Raw genomic sequence first — 12,441 nt, 5'->3', positions numbered from 1 at the left:
GTCGAAATTTCTGTAATGAATTTAGTTTTCCGCTCATATTTTGTACATTAGACATATAATCAACTGTAGTGAGTTGGTATTTGAGATATTGTGTTTAGTTCCTTCTATATATTTGTTAATACTGCATGGATAGTTATTCTATAGAAAGCCACTGTATAATGCGCTGTCTCTCATCCTTTACGAAACTTCTGTCACATATGTCTTAAATGTTTTGTCTATCTCTGAGATTCGGTTATCCATAAGCCTTGTAAATAGATATACTGTCATGAGAATGTTCAAAAAATTATACTATTTTATCATTTTCCTTGGTAAATTGAGTTCTACGGTCTGTAGAGTTTTGAAGATCTCAGAAGGAAGTTAGGTGTTCGTATCTATACGATTATATGGCAAATGTGTCGTCAACAAAGCGTCTATAAAAGCTGGGTCGTTTGTCTGAGGAGTTGACGTCATATGTTCGAAGTCGTTGATGTAAATATCCCCTAGGACTAGAGACACTTGAGATCCTATGGCAAATACATCTATTTGACCAAAGAATGTGTACTTACATCGTTAGTAGGTAAACTGAACACACATTGTAATTACTTCCAGGATATGGACAACTAATGTCACTCCGGTTGAGATGGAATTGTCGTTTAGTAATCATTGAAGAGCAGATGAATAATTTTATTTAACTGAAACAAATTAAGTGAATAGATAATTTTTAATTACCTTAGAGCTACATAATTTATGAGAAATAACTACATGATTTAATATTTTTATTATTCTCAAAATAACTGCGTCAGTCAGTCTATTAAGTTACAAATTAAATATATATTAGAGGAAATAATACTTGCATATACTACATGAAGTTATTTTTCTAATCTCACAGTTAAAAACGATTACTCGCTTGCAAAAGATAAGATAGTTTCATAACAACACAAAACTAATAGCGAAACAACCTTTCGTGTGCAGTATATAAAGACTTAATAATAAGGCAGATAGATATCCAGTAGGTATACGTTTGTCAATAACTAAAATAAGCTACCTTGAAAACAATGAAATATATCTTGAGTAATGACTGATAGCCTTTTATGATTTTGCTGAAAATCATGTTTTCAAAGCAATATTTTCATTTTTTTTCTGTGATGCCTCCAAAACTTACATGAACATAATTGTTGTAAAATAATGTTGGACATGATAACATTTTAATACATTTTTATTTGTAATAGTTCTACTCCTCCTTCGAAGTGCAACATTTTTAGTCAACAGATTTAACTATGATTACCTTAAACGTAATACATGCAACTTTCAGTTCTATCTATGTGTGATGTGCCTTCTGATACCAATAACATGTCGCTACCTGTCTAGCTTGTTTCACCAGGATAAAAAACACGGATATTTTTATTTTTACGTATGGTTATAGCTGAAGTAAAGATGTTTGTTTTGTTTGTTTTTCAATTTCGCACAAAGCTACTCGAGGGCTATCTGTGCTGGCCGTCCCTAATTTAGCAGTGTAAGACTAGAGGGAAGGCAGCTAGTCATCACCACCCACTGCCAACTCTTGGGCTACTCTTTTACCAACGAATAGTGGGATTGACCGTTACATTATAATGCCCTCATGGTTGCAAGGGCGAGCATGTTTGGTGCGACGGGGATGCGAACCCGCGACCCTCAGATTACGAGTCGCACGCCTTAACACGCTTGGCCATGCCCTGGTAAGTTTCAGCTGTAACATGGGGTTCTGAGGTGCCCAGTAGGAACAACTGTAGCGATTAACTGAGCCATTTAATTTAAATGTGGCCTGATGGCTATAGATAATCTTGTTTGGAAACTGTGCATCCTCTGCAGATTTTGCCAGGTACCAGTCACAAAATTCAACTTTCCAGTCAGGATCATCTTCATTGAGGGTGTGGACTAATGCCGGAATAAAACTTTTTTCCAATTAACGCGCTTCAACATGCGATGGACGCTCGATTTTCGGATTCCTGTCTTACGGGCTGTTTGCTGAACAGATTTTCTTGGAGATCGGTAGAGACTTTCCAACAGATCAGCTTCTTGTGTAGAACTGGTGGACGGCTGCGGTGTTCCAGAACGCCTTGAACAGTTCCATTTGTTTCAAGCTTATATCTGATGTGAGTAATGGTGAGTCGTGATGGTGAGTATGTTTGAAACTCCCTTATAAACCGTCTTTGCACTTCAGCTACGTTCTCACACTTCCAGTAGCACTTTAAGATAAATTTTCTTTTATCAAATCTTAGTCTTGCTTCTGCTATTGGTTCAAATCAGATGAACCTGTAAAAAAAGAAAGTTTGAGCGAGTTATAATCATTCAAATCAGCTTTTCTACTATAACCATTCATCAGTTATTCTAGCATATCCCTCCATCAACTATTCTAGCATAACCCTCCATCAGCTATTCTAGCCTAACCATCCATCAGCTTTTCTAGTATAACCATTCATCAGCTATTCTAGCATAACCATCCATCAACTATTCTAGCATAACCTTCCATCAGCTATTCTGGCCTAACCATCCATCAGCGATTCTAGCCTACCATCCATCAGGTATTCCACCCTAACCATCCATCAGTTATTCTAGTATAACCCTTCAGGATTGTTAGATTGAGGTTAACACTCTCCAATCTTCAGTTTTGTGAATGTGTTTCATTATATTTTTTTCTTTCAGTTAATAAATTTGGTACAACGTTCTTCCTGAAAATAAAAAAAAAGTTATGTGCATAATTTTATCTTTATTTGTACCATAGCTTTTAATTCATCTGACTTCTATTAAAATTTGATAAGTTTATAAGTATGACATACATTCTAAGGCAAACGTTATTACATTTTCTCATAAAAAATAAACATACATACACTTGTTTATTATCAGTTGCTGCTGTTTTCTAGGCCTAAGGTGAATTCGCCTGTGAATCGAAGTTTACTTACATACTTGCACAAGACAACACAACGTAACACACGTCCTGGGGCAAATTATGTCAGATCTTTTTAATTTTTTCCAATGAAATTATCCAATTCTCTGTTATGTGTAACTTTTTGTTACACAAAAGGAATTACCTGTTCACATACGAGAAAATAGAACACAGAATAGGTTCTGAACAAACTTTATTAGATTTTTCAATTTTGTTCTGTGATTACTTTTGGAAGTTGGCTTTGTATTTTCACAGATGACCCGCAGCTTGTCTTTTGAAGAAACAATAGAACACAGTTTAAGACCTGGGGCGACACGTATTATATTCATTACACATATACGACAGTTATATGTCAATCTTAGTGTTCCTCCTGCATTTGAACTTTAACACTGTTATTGTCTGATTTTCAACATGGCTGAATAGTGTAAGCCATCCTGAATGCAATGTATTCCAACCTTATCATCTAGTAAATAGACAAATGATTGCCATTTTCTTTCAACATGGACGGGCATGGTCAGGTGGTTAAGGTATTCGACTCGTAGTGTAAGGGTTATGGGTCCAACTCCCCGTCACACCTAACAAGCTCGCCCTTTCAGCCATTGGGGCGTTATAATATGACGGTCAAACTCACTATTCGTTGGTAAAAGAGTAGCTCAAGTGTTGGCGGTGGGTGGTGATGACTAGTTGCCTTCTCCCTAGTCTTACACTGGTAAATTTGAGACGGCTAGCTCAGATAGCCCGCGTGTAGCTTTACGCAAAATTCATAAACAAAACAAACAATTCATTCAACACTGAGAATGCTCAAAATGTTCCTATTTTAATGTTCAATATGTAGAAGCATTAATTTATCTGCACGAGACATTTTCTTTATTTCTTTATTCATTAGAATATTAGCTCTATGAAATAATCTTTACTTGCAGTTATAACCTAAGCTTTAGGTGTAAGGTTAAGAACTTATCTTCAGTACTTATTAAACTGAAACCTTGGCTTTCTGCCTTATATACTTGCTTGGGAGCATACATTTACACATATATTTGTTTCTTTATCAAGAAGGTGTTCAAGTGGCGACTATGAATAATCAAATACATCATGTGTTTATCTTACTTCGGTCTAAAATGACTACTTAATTTTGGCTGTTTTGCTCATTATTTGTAAATACTTGTAAATATGGGTCAGCACCAAAATAACTGTCACGAGACCTTGTAATTCTTTGCGATATTTTAATTTTTCTTTAACTATCTTGTTTGGTAAAGATAGAACTAAATAATGACAATCATTAATTTACACGTGAGCTAAATTTTACCGTTTGAATGACACGACACTGTTCAATATTTAATCTAGCACACAGCTCACCACTGTCATTGTGTTTGTTTGTTTGTTTTGGAATTTCGCACAAAGCTACTCGAGGGCTGTCTGTGCTAGCCGTTCCTAATTTAGCAGTGTAAGACTATGAGGCAGCTAGTCATCACCACCCACCGCCAACATGGGCTACTCTTTACCAACGAATAGTGGGATTGACCGTCATTATAACGCCCCCACGGCTGTGAGGGCGAGCATTTAATCTCAGATTACGAAGCGCACGCCTCACCACTGTCATTGTGAACTTCACATTTCTACCACGTCTGTGAGCCCAGAATGAACTGGAGTATTGCAACTGTTTTCATTATAATAAAGAACTGTATGCTTTACAAAAAATATTTTCTAGAGTGACAGATCCAGTACTCAAGAATTTACAATAAATCTAGGAAACTACAATTCTAATGAAACATCGCGTGAGATGAAAAAAATGGTTTGAATTGGTTACTTAAATGTCCCACGTCTCAACAATTAAACGTTTTCGTTTCTGTCTGAAATTATATTAAATATTTGAAATGTATACGTATACATACTTTATGAGATACTTAGCAATCAATCAGAAATCTTATCTATTTCAGAATCTACAACTGTTTAATATATTGCAAATATATTTATATCTAAATATGAGTTGTTTCAATACCCGTGATGAGCAGAGTACAGATACCATATTGTGGTGGGGAGTGCATTTCATGGAGATGATTTGATCTATTTCAGAGAGGACTGAACATTGCTCAGTGGTTAGCGTGCCCAGACTATAAATCTAAGGGCTCGCTGCTTGCGTCTCATTGCCGCAACGCACTTCATAATTTGGAGCCGTGTGCTACAAGGATCATTGTCAGCTTCTACTATTCGATCATATAACACTAGCCCAATTATCCCTAGTAGATAATGATGACCAGCCGTCTCCTTTCCGGTTTATCTAGTAAAAAAAAGGAGATAAAAGGTTTCTTTAGATAGCTCTTGTGTAGCTTAAAATAAAACAAACTATTTGACAACAAAACTCAAAATATTTCACTAAGAACAACACTAAGTTATTAATGAAAAATTGCCAAAAAACAATAAACTTCACTGACAGTTAATTACAAAAAAAAACAATCATTATTTTATCATATATATATAAGGTTTTCCTTACAAAATATAGTTCATATCATTACTGTCTTATAAAATTAACATGAAAAAATCAGGACCTTAATATATATTTATGTCTGTGTTTTCTTATTGCAAAGCCATAGCGGGCTATCTGCTGAGCCCACCGAAGGGAATCCAGCCCTGATTTTAACGTTCTAAATCAGTAGACTTATCGCTGTAATAGCGGGGGGCACCTTAATATAACCTGATATAATGTTTAGTGATATCAAGGGACGTGTTGATTCATTTCGACTATCTCATCCTGAAAGCCAAACTAAAGATGTTAAATAAATAAAACGTAAAACCATCATTTACACATGTGTTGAGCTTTCTTTTCAATTCAATCCAACTTACTGCCTTCACAATATTCGAAGTCAATCCATCCCAAGGCCAACCACCTTATTCAAAAAATAAAAAAATGTCTGAGCTGATGAGATCTTCTACTTTGCCCCGGCCCGGCATGGCCAAGCGCGTTAAGGCGTGCGACTCGTAATCTGAGGTTCGCGGGTTCGCATTTCCGTCGCGCCAAACATGCTCGCCCTTTCAGTCGCGGGGGCGTTATAATGGGACGGTCAATCCCACTATTCGTTGGTAAAAGAGTAGCCCAAGAGTTGGCGGTGAGTGGTGATGACTAGCTGCCTTCTTTCTAGTCTTACACTGCTAAATTAGGGATGGCTAGCGCAGATAGCCCTCTAGTAGCTTTGCGCGAAATTCAAAACAAAAGAAGAAGCTGTGTGATACCTCCAAAATTAATCGCTTTTAAGAAAAGCATCTTAACTCTCTTTCCAAAACAATATATTCATTTATTCAATAATAAATATTTGTCCAGGTAAAGTATTTAGAATGTCCAAAATATGAGAAATCTCTTGCACTTAACTGTATTGGACAATAATGGTGTGGGTCAACTTGGGGTACCAAGACTGTCCAGAAAGAATACTTGCAACATATTGTACCTTAGCTGTGGTAAGCAAAGTGTGATGTCTTGTAAAAGATAAAAATCTACGAACATAAATTAAAATTTATAGCTCATGTTAAAATGTAGCTTTGTATAACCTTAGTCAACTACATGACTTCATTTCTCTGTCAATTTTTTGTGATTGAAAAATATTTTAATTTCCTAAACCTAATATTTTGCTTCAGTCTTTGTTATCTACTGGTAGGAAGAGATTACACTTTCGTATTTAAAATAAATATAAAACGTAGCAAATTTATTCTTAAATGTAAATTGTTGAATTTTTAATTTTCAACTTTAAGTTGTGATAATTCACGTCTTAGTGAACGCTGGTAAACAAATTTCGCCACTTTATGACTATAACTTACGCTTACTGCTAAACGAGAGAAAGCCCCCTAATGCACCATAATGACAATTAATCACACTGTAAACTACAAGCACGTGATTGTACATTTATGTAGTTCATTTTCACACGCTTAAGAAATACCATTCCCACACTATCGCTTTTCGTACAAATTACCGTCACTGTTTCTGTAATTATTACCAACACTATAAAAGAATGTTTTTCGCTTACATAATGCTAAAAATAATTTAATCTCAGTACTTCCCTTTAGAGAAAATAATATTAGCGAGTTTTGTTTTATTTGATATTCTATGAACAATGACACTTCACAATATTCATTTAAAAGCTACAAAGTTAACTGACTTTATCTTTAGTTAAATAACAAATAGTTGTGTGAAAACGTATAATTTTGGCCACTAGCAAATTAGTTTTTATTATGTGTGTGTTTTCTTATAGCAAAGTCACATCGAGCTATCTGCTCAGCCCACCTAAGGGAATCGAATCTCTGATTGTAGCGTTGTAAATCCGAAGACATACCGCTGTACTGGCGAGGGGCGTAGTTTTTATTAATTTGTTCTCTATATAATTTACTTTGCGAAAGTCAAAATATAATAAATTTAGATTTAATATGAAACAAATAATTATTGTGTAAATATAAGACAATTATACTGGGCACTTAGAGCGTTTATAATCAATAGGTTATATTCACTAATAGAGTGTTCTTGGAACAGTTATCTGTCGTGTTTTAATATACGGACCGTAATTTTATATGTCTGTTTTTTATTAATACAATCCACGAATTTTAACAATGAGATGCAACTATAAAAGTTTATTAATCATATTTGATAATTTTAAATTATAGGTAATTTGAACTTCATGAAATGAAGTCATGTAGTTGACTAAGGTTATACAAAGCTACATTTTAACATGAGCTATAAATTTTAATTTATGTTCGTAGATTTTTATCTGTTGCAAGACATCACACTTTGCTTACCATAGCTAAGGAACAATATGTTACAAGTACTCTTTCTGGACAGTCTTGGTACCCCAAGTTGACCCACACCATTATTTTCCAATACAGTTAAGTGCAAGGGATTTCTCATTTTTGAGACATTCTAAATCCTTCATCTGGACAAACATTTACGATTTCAATAAATGAATATATTGTTTTGGAAAGAGAGTTAAGATGCTTTTCTTAAAAGTGATTAAGTTTGGAGGTATCACGATACGCCGAACAATGTCCAAATTCAATTTTGATAGATACCATTTCCCTGTGACTTTTTATCAATATTGAGTTTCTTGTGACTTGCAGATTTACATATTAATAATAATTCAAAAATGACGTACAACTCTCTAACTTTTCTCTAGCTTTATTAGTTGTCACTTGTCATTACAATGTTATATATATTTTTGAATATACGACAACCAGGCTGGGTTCAATTAAATTGAATATACGACAATCAGGCTGGGTTCAATTAAAACTAGGATGGTTATTTTAACGTAATTATTTTAATCAATGTGCTATCTAGCATTTTTGTAACACAAGTTTTGGTTTTCAAAGTTTTATTAGCTTCAACATATATTATTCTAGAAATACCACTTGTTATACTGTAATACATTATTCAAGAAATACGACACACAAGTGTTTCACAAAATATCAGCTGAGAACTACAGAGACAAAGCAACTTCCAAAGATGTCCACTCGGACTTACATCAGAGAAACCTGAGATGACAACAGAAGATAGTGTAATACTTTCTGCAACAAATTTAGGCAACTTAAGAGTCCTAAATAGGTTTGTTTGTTTATTTTCAATTTTGCGCAAAGCTACTCGAGGGCTATCTTTGCTCGCTGTCCCGAATTTACCAGTGTAAGACTAGTGGGAAGGCAACTAGTTATCACCACTCACCGCCAAATCTTGGGCTACTCTTTTACCAACGAGTAGTGGGATTGACCGTCACATTATAACGTCCCACGGATGAAAGGGCGAGCATCTTTGGTGCGACAGGGATTCGAACCCTCGACCCTCAGATTACGAGTCGAACGCCTTAACCTATCTGGTCATCCTGAGACATTCCTGAATATGATCAGAAGCAAAATTTAAGTACAATTTTCTGTCGTCTTTAAACACCGTGTCAATGAAACAGTTTTTGATAAAGAAGTTGTTGTCAGATGACGATCTATTATCATACACGTTCAGTGTATTAGAGATCAATGCTTTTAACCATTTTCTTGAAGGCAAATTTAACTGGAAATAAAGGGCTCTAACAATTAGCTGGCTTGTTGTATAATTAGTTTGTGTTGGGTATATACATAAATAAAACTGGATGTTACAAATGGATGTTTCTATGGAGGGTGTTATGAGAAACTTACTACTTAGTGTTTTTACCAGCTAAACTATTTGTATTTATATATTTTTCAGTGTAGATATTGTTTGTTTCTTTGTTTTTTTTAATTTTGCGCAATGCTACTAAAGGGCTACTGCGCTTGCCGTCCCTAATTTAGCAGTGTAAGACCAGAGAGAAGGCAGCTAGTCTTCAACACCCACCGCCAACTCTTGAGCTACTCTTCTACCAACGAATAGTGGGATTGACCGTCACATTATAACACTTCCACGGCTGAAAAGGTGAGCATGTTTGGTGTGACCGGGATTCGAACCCACGACCCTCTGATTACGAGTCGAACGCCTTAACCCATCTGGCCATGCCGGACCTTAAAACTACACAAGACGCTCTGCCCATTACGGGTATCGAAACCCAGTTTTTAGCGTTGTAAGTCCGCAGTCATACCGCTGAGCCACTGATGGGGTGATATTGTTCAAACCGGCTAACTTTATCGCTAACATAAATGGTTGTTAGGAATAAAACTGGTAAGACAATGCAATTCTATTTCTTTACATAATTAAAAGTAATCGATCAAAGTCATTCCTATAACGGAACCCCATTTAATATTTTAAAATACTTTAGCATTGCCATGACTTATTAATGTCTTCAAATCTTCAGAAATTTTTGGTGATGTGTAAAAAAAGTTCCTTTGTAATATAACCTTACTCATACGTTTACAACAAATCTTCCTGTGATGTTTTCGGATAAATTTCTTTCAGTTGAATTTGGGGATTAAGTTTTATCTTTATTTCGTTAACAATATCACTTATATTGGTTTGTTTTGAATTTTGCGCAAAGCTACACGAGGGTTATCTGCGCTAACCGTCCATAATTTAGCAGTATAATCCTAGAGTGAAGGCAACTAGTCATCACCACTCACCGCCAACTATTGGTTGGACTACTCTTTTACCAAAGAATAGTGGGATTCACCGTCCCATTATAACGTCCCTAGGGCTGAAAAGGCGAGCATGTTTGGTGCGACTGGGATATTTATGTTACGAACCTTTTAACACTTATGGAATGAAAAGTTCACGAACGGCGTCAGTATCAGCTAACAAGTTTTATGGAGGAAATATTAATTAAATAGAAGGTTTTACATCAAGAGTCAATGGAAACTGCTGACATTCAAACGTATTTAGATTATTTTGTTATTATTACTAAACATGACTCGTCGGTGATTTCTTTAGGCTTAGATAATCTCTGAAGCAAGCGTGTGCTCCAGATAAACAAAATTTAGACCTTCGAACATTAGGCTTTGTTTATCAGTTGAAACACAGCTATTAGTGAATGTAAACAATGACTTAAGAAAACATTTATTAGTAAATAGATTTGATCTAAGTTGTTCCCGTTGATATATAATAATGTAAACAGATTTATGTTTACGTTGTTGTTTTTCAGGCAAAAGTTTCCCTACGTTAACATTGCATAACGAGAAGTCGAGTTAGAATAACGGCACATTAGTTTATGATGTGGCTTTTAGCAATTAAGATGGTTGTAATGAATTATCAAAATACTTTAAAATGTATTCTTTATCATTATAAATGTATTTTTTCAGGCAAAACAACTATTTGACACAGAACTTTTTAGATATTATAAATATTTTTATTCTTGATGTTAGGACCATTTTACCTATAAAATTGTAAAAGATGGTTTACAATTGCTTTCATATAACTCATAATAAATTCAATTTAGCAACTGCATTAAAATCACTTAAATTATCATCGAATTGCATTCAGCAGGAATCAGAAAGGCCATGCAATCTTCACATTATAGGACACTGCCACAAACATACATGAAGAGAAACATAAGTAATATTGTGGGTTAAGACGTATACATTTCGTGATAAGACTCACCTCACGAGGGGTGAAATGTCTTACCCTATACCACTCATCATAAAACAATCGCACGTTATGAAAGAAATCAGTAAATCTTAACTGTATTTTTTCACAGAATATTCGTGTGTCAATAATTACTCACTGTTTAAAACCAACATCGTGAAATTTCCTTAAATGTCTAATTTGTAACCATAAAAATTTAAAAGTGCTTAGCTCAAAGTTCTTCAAAAACAAATATTCTGAGTAGCACGTCGATTGTTTAGATTCGCTCTCGTCTGTCAGTCTGTTTCGACATGGGTTCATGTCAGCAAAATCACTGCACAACAGAGTGTTTTGCTTCTTGAACACTGTTGGGTGTTCCTTATAGATTTTTGGCTGCTGATCACGAAAATCACATCCAAATTTACCCATCACGTACCGTTTCATCGAAATCTTCAGTTTTGCTACAATGGAAAAACGATATCAGAGCAACTGGAATCTGTCAATGCTTGGTGACTACTGTTGGACACTGCAACATGATGCACCGGACATTGAATACAATCGAAAATCAGGAGCAAAACACTTTTAATTATGTTGAACTTAATAGCGTATTAGAAACATAAACGCAATTAATTACGTTATTGCCGGTAAACAGTCAACTGTTATTTCTCAGAGTTCCTACGCGATGAAGCAAAACCAAAACTATACTTGTGCATACCCACCTGTCACAATCAGCAAACACTTTTCAGGAAGCAAAACTTTTCAAAAAAACTTGTTGTGCAGTGTAATTAAATATAATTCACTTAGATGACAGAACATCATAACTAATTATATTCAGTTTGCTTGTTTTAAATTTCGCTTAAAGCTACGCGACTGCTACTCTCTGCTAGCCGTCCCAAATTTAGCAGCGTAAGACTTGAGGAAAAGCAACTAGTCACTACCACCCACCGCCAACTCTTGGGTTTCTCTTTTTCCAACGAATAGAGGAATTGACTCACTTTATAACGCCTCCATGGCTGAAAGGGCGAGCGTATTTGGTATGACGGAAATTCAAACCCGCAACCCCCATATTACAAGTCTACTTACTGCCCTAACCGCCGAGTCGAAAGGAATTCCAACCCACGACCCAAGGATTGCGAGTAGAGTGCCCTAACCACTTGATTATGTCTGGTCGATTACACTCAGTGCGGTCGTTTTACAAAGGGAACAGTTTCACTTCACTTTTACTTGCAAAGCATAATATATTCGTTCATAAAAATCTATAAAGTTATATACCTCTAAAATTTAAATTCATAGCAATCTATCCATTTAAATTGTGACTAGAGAAAGATCAGTTTTTATTTTTATTTTCATCAATATCAATAGCAAACAGGATAATGTTTGCATACAAGGGAGCAGTTCGCACTTAATTTTATAAAATAAAAACATGATTAAAATTCTACAACAAATATCTTTATTACAGATTTCTTGGTCGTGTTAAAGCAATTACAAATTATACGATAATCATTATATCGTGGAATATCAGTCGTTGTTTTTTTGTCATACGATTCAAACAGTATAGTGC

General features: G+C 35.1%; 1 long non-coding RNA gene across 1 annotated transcript; it reads right to left on the bottom strand.

The window, feature by feature from the left end:
- Positions 1-1,177: 1,177 nt before the first annotated feature.
- On the bottom strand, positions 1,178-3,861 carry LOC143244559 (uncharacterized). Its single transcript, XR_013025204.1, has 2 exons — positions 2,847-3,861; positions 1,178-2,271 (listed from the first exon to the last, which is right to left on the bottom strand). It is a non-coding gene; the product is annotated as an uncharacterized LOC143244559 (long non-coding RNA).
- Positions 3,862-12,441: the final 8,580 nt, after the last annotated feature.

This window comes from Tachypleus tridentatus, chromosome 1 (genome assembly GCF_004210375.1).
Source record: "Tachypleus tridentatus isolate NWPU-2018 chromosome 1, ASM421037v1, whole genome shotgun sequence".
Lineage (NCBI taxonomy): Eukaryota > Metazoa > Arthropoda > Merostomata > Xiphosura > Limulidae > Tachypleus > Tachypleus tridentatus.
The sequence above is the reverse complement of the archived record's forward strand: the minus strand, read 5'-3'. Positions and strand labels throughout refer to the sequence as shown.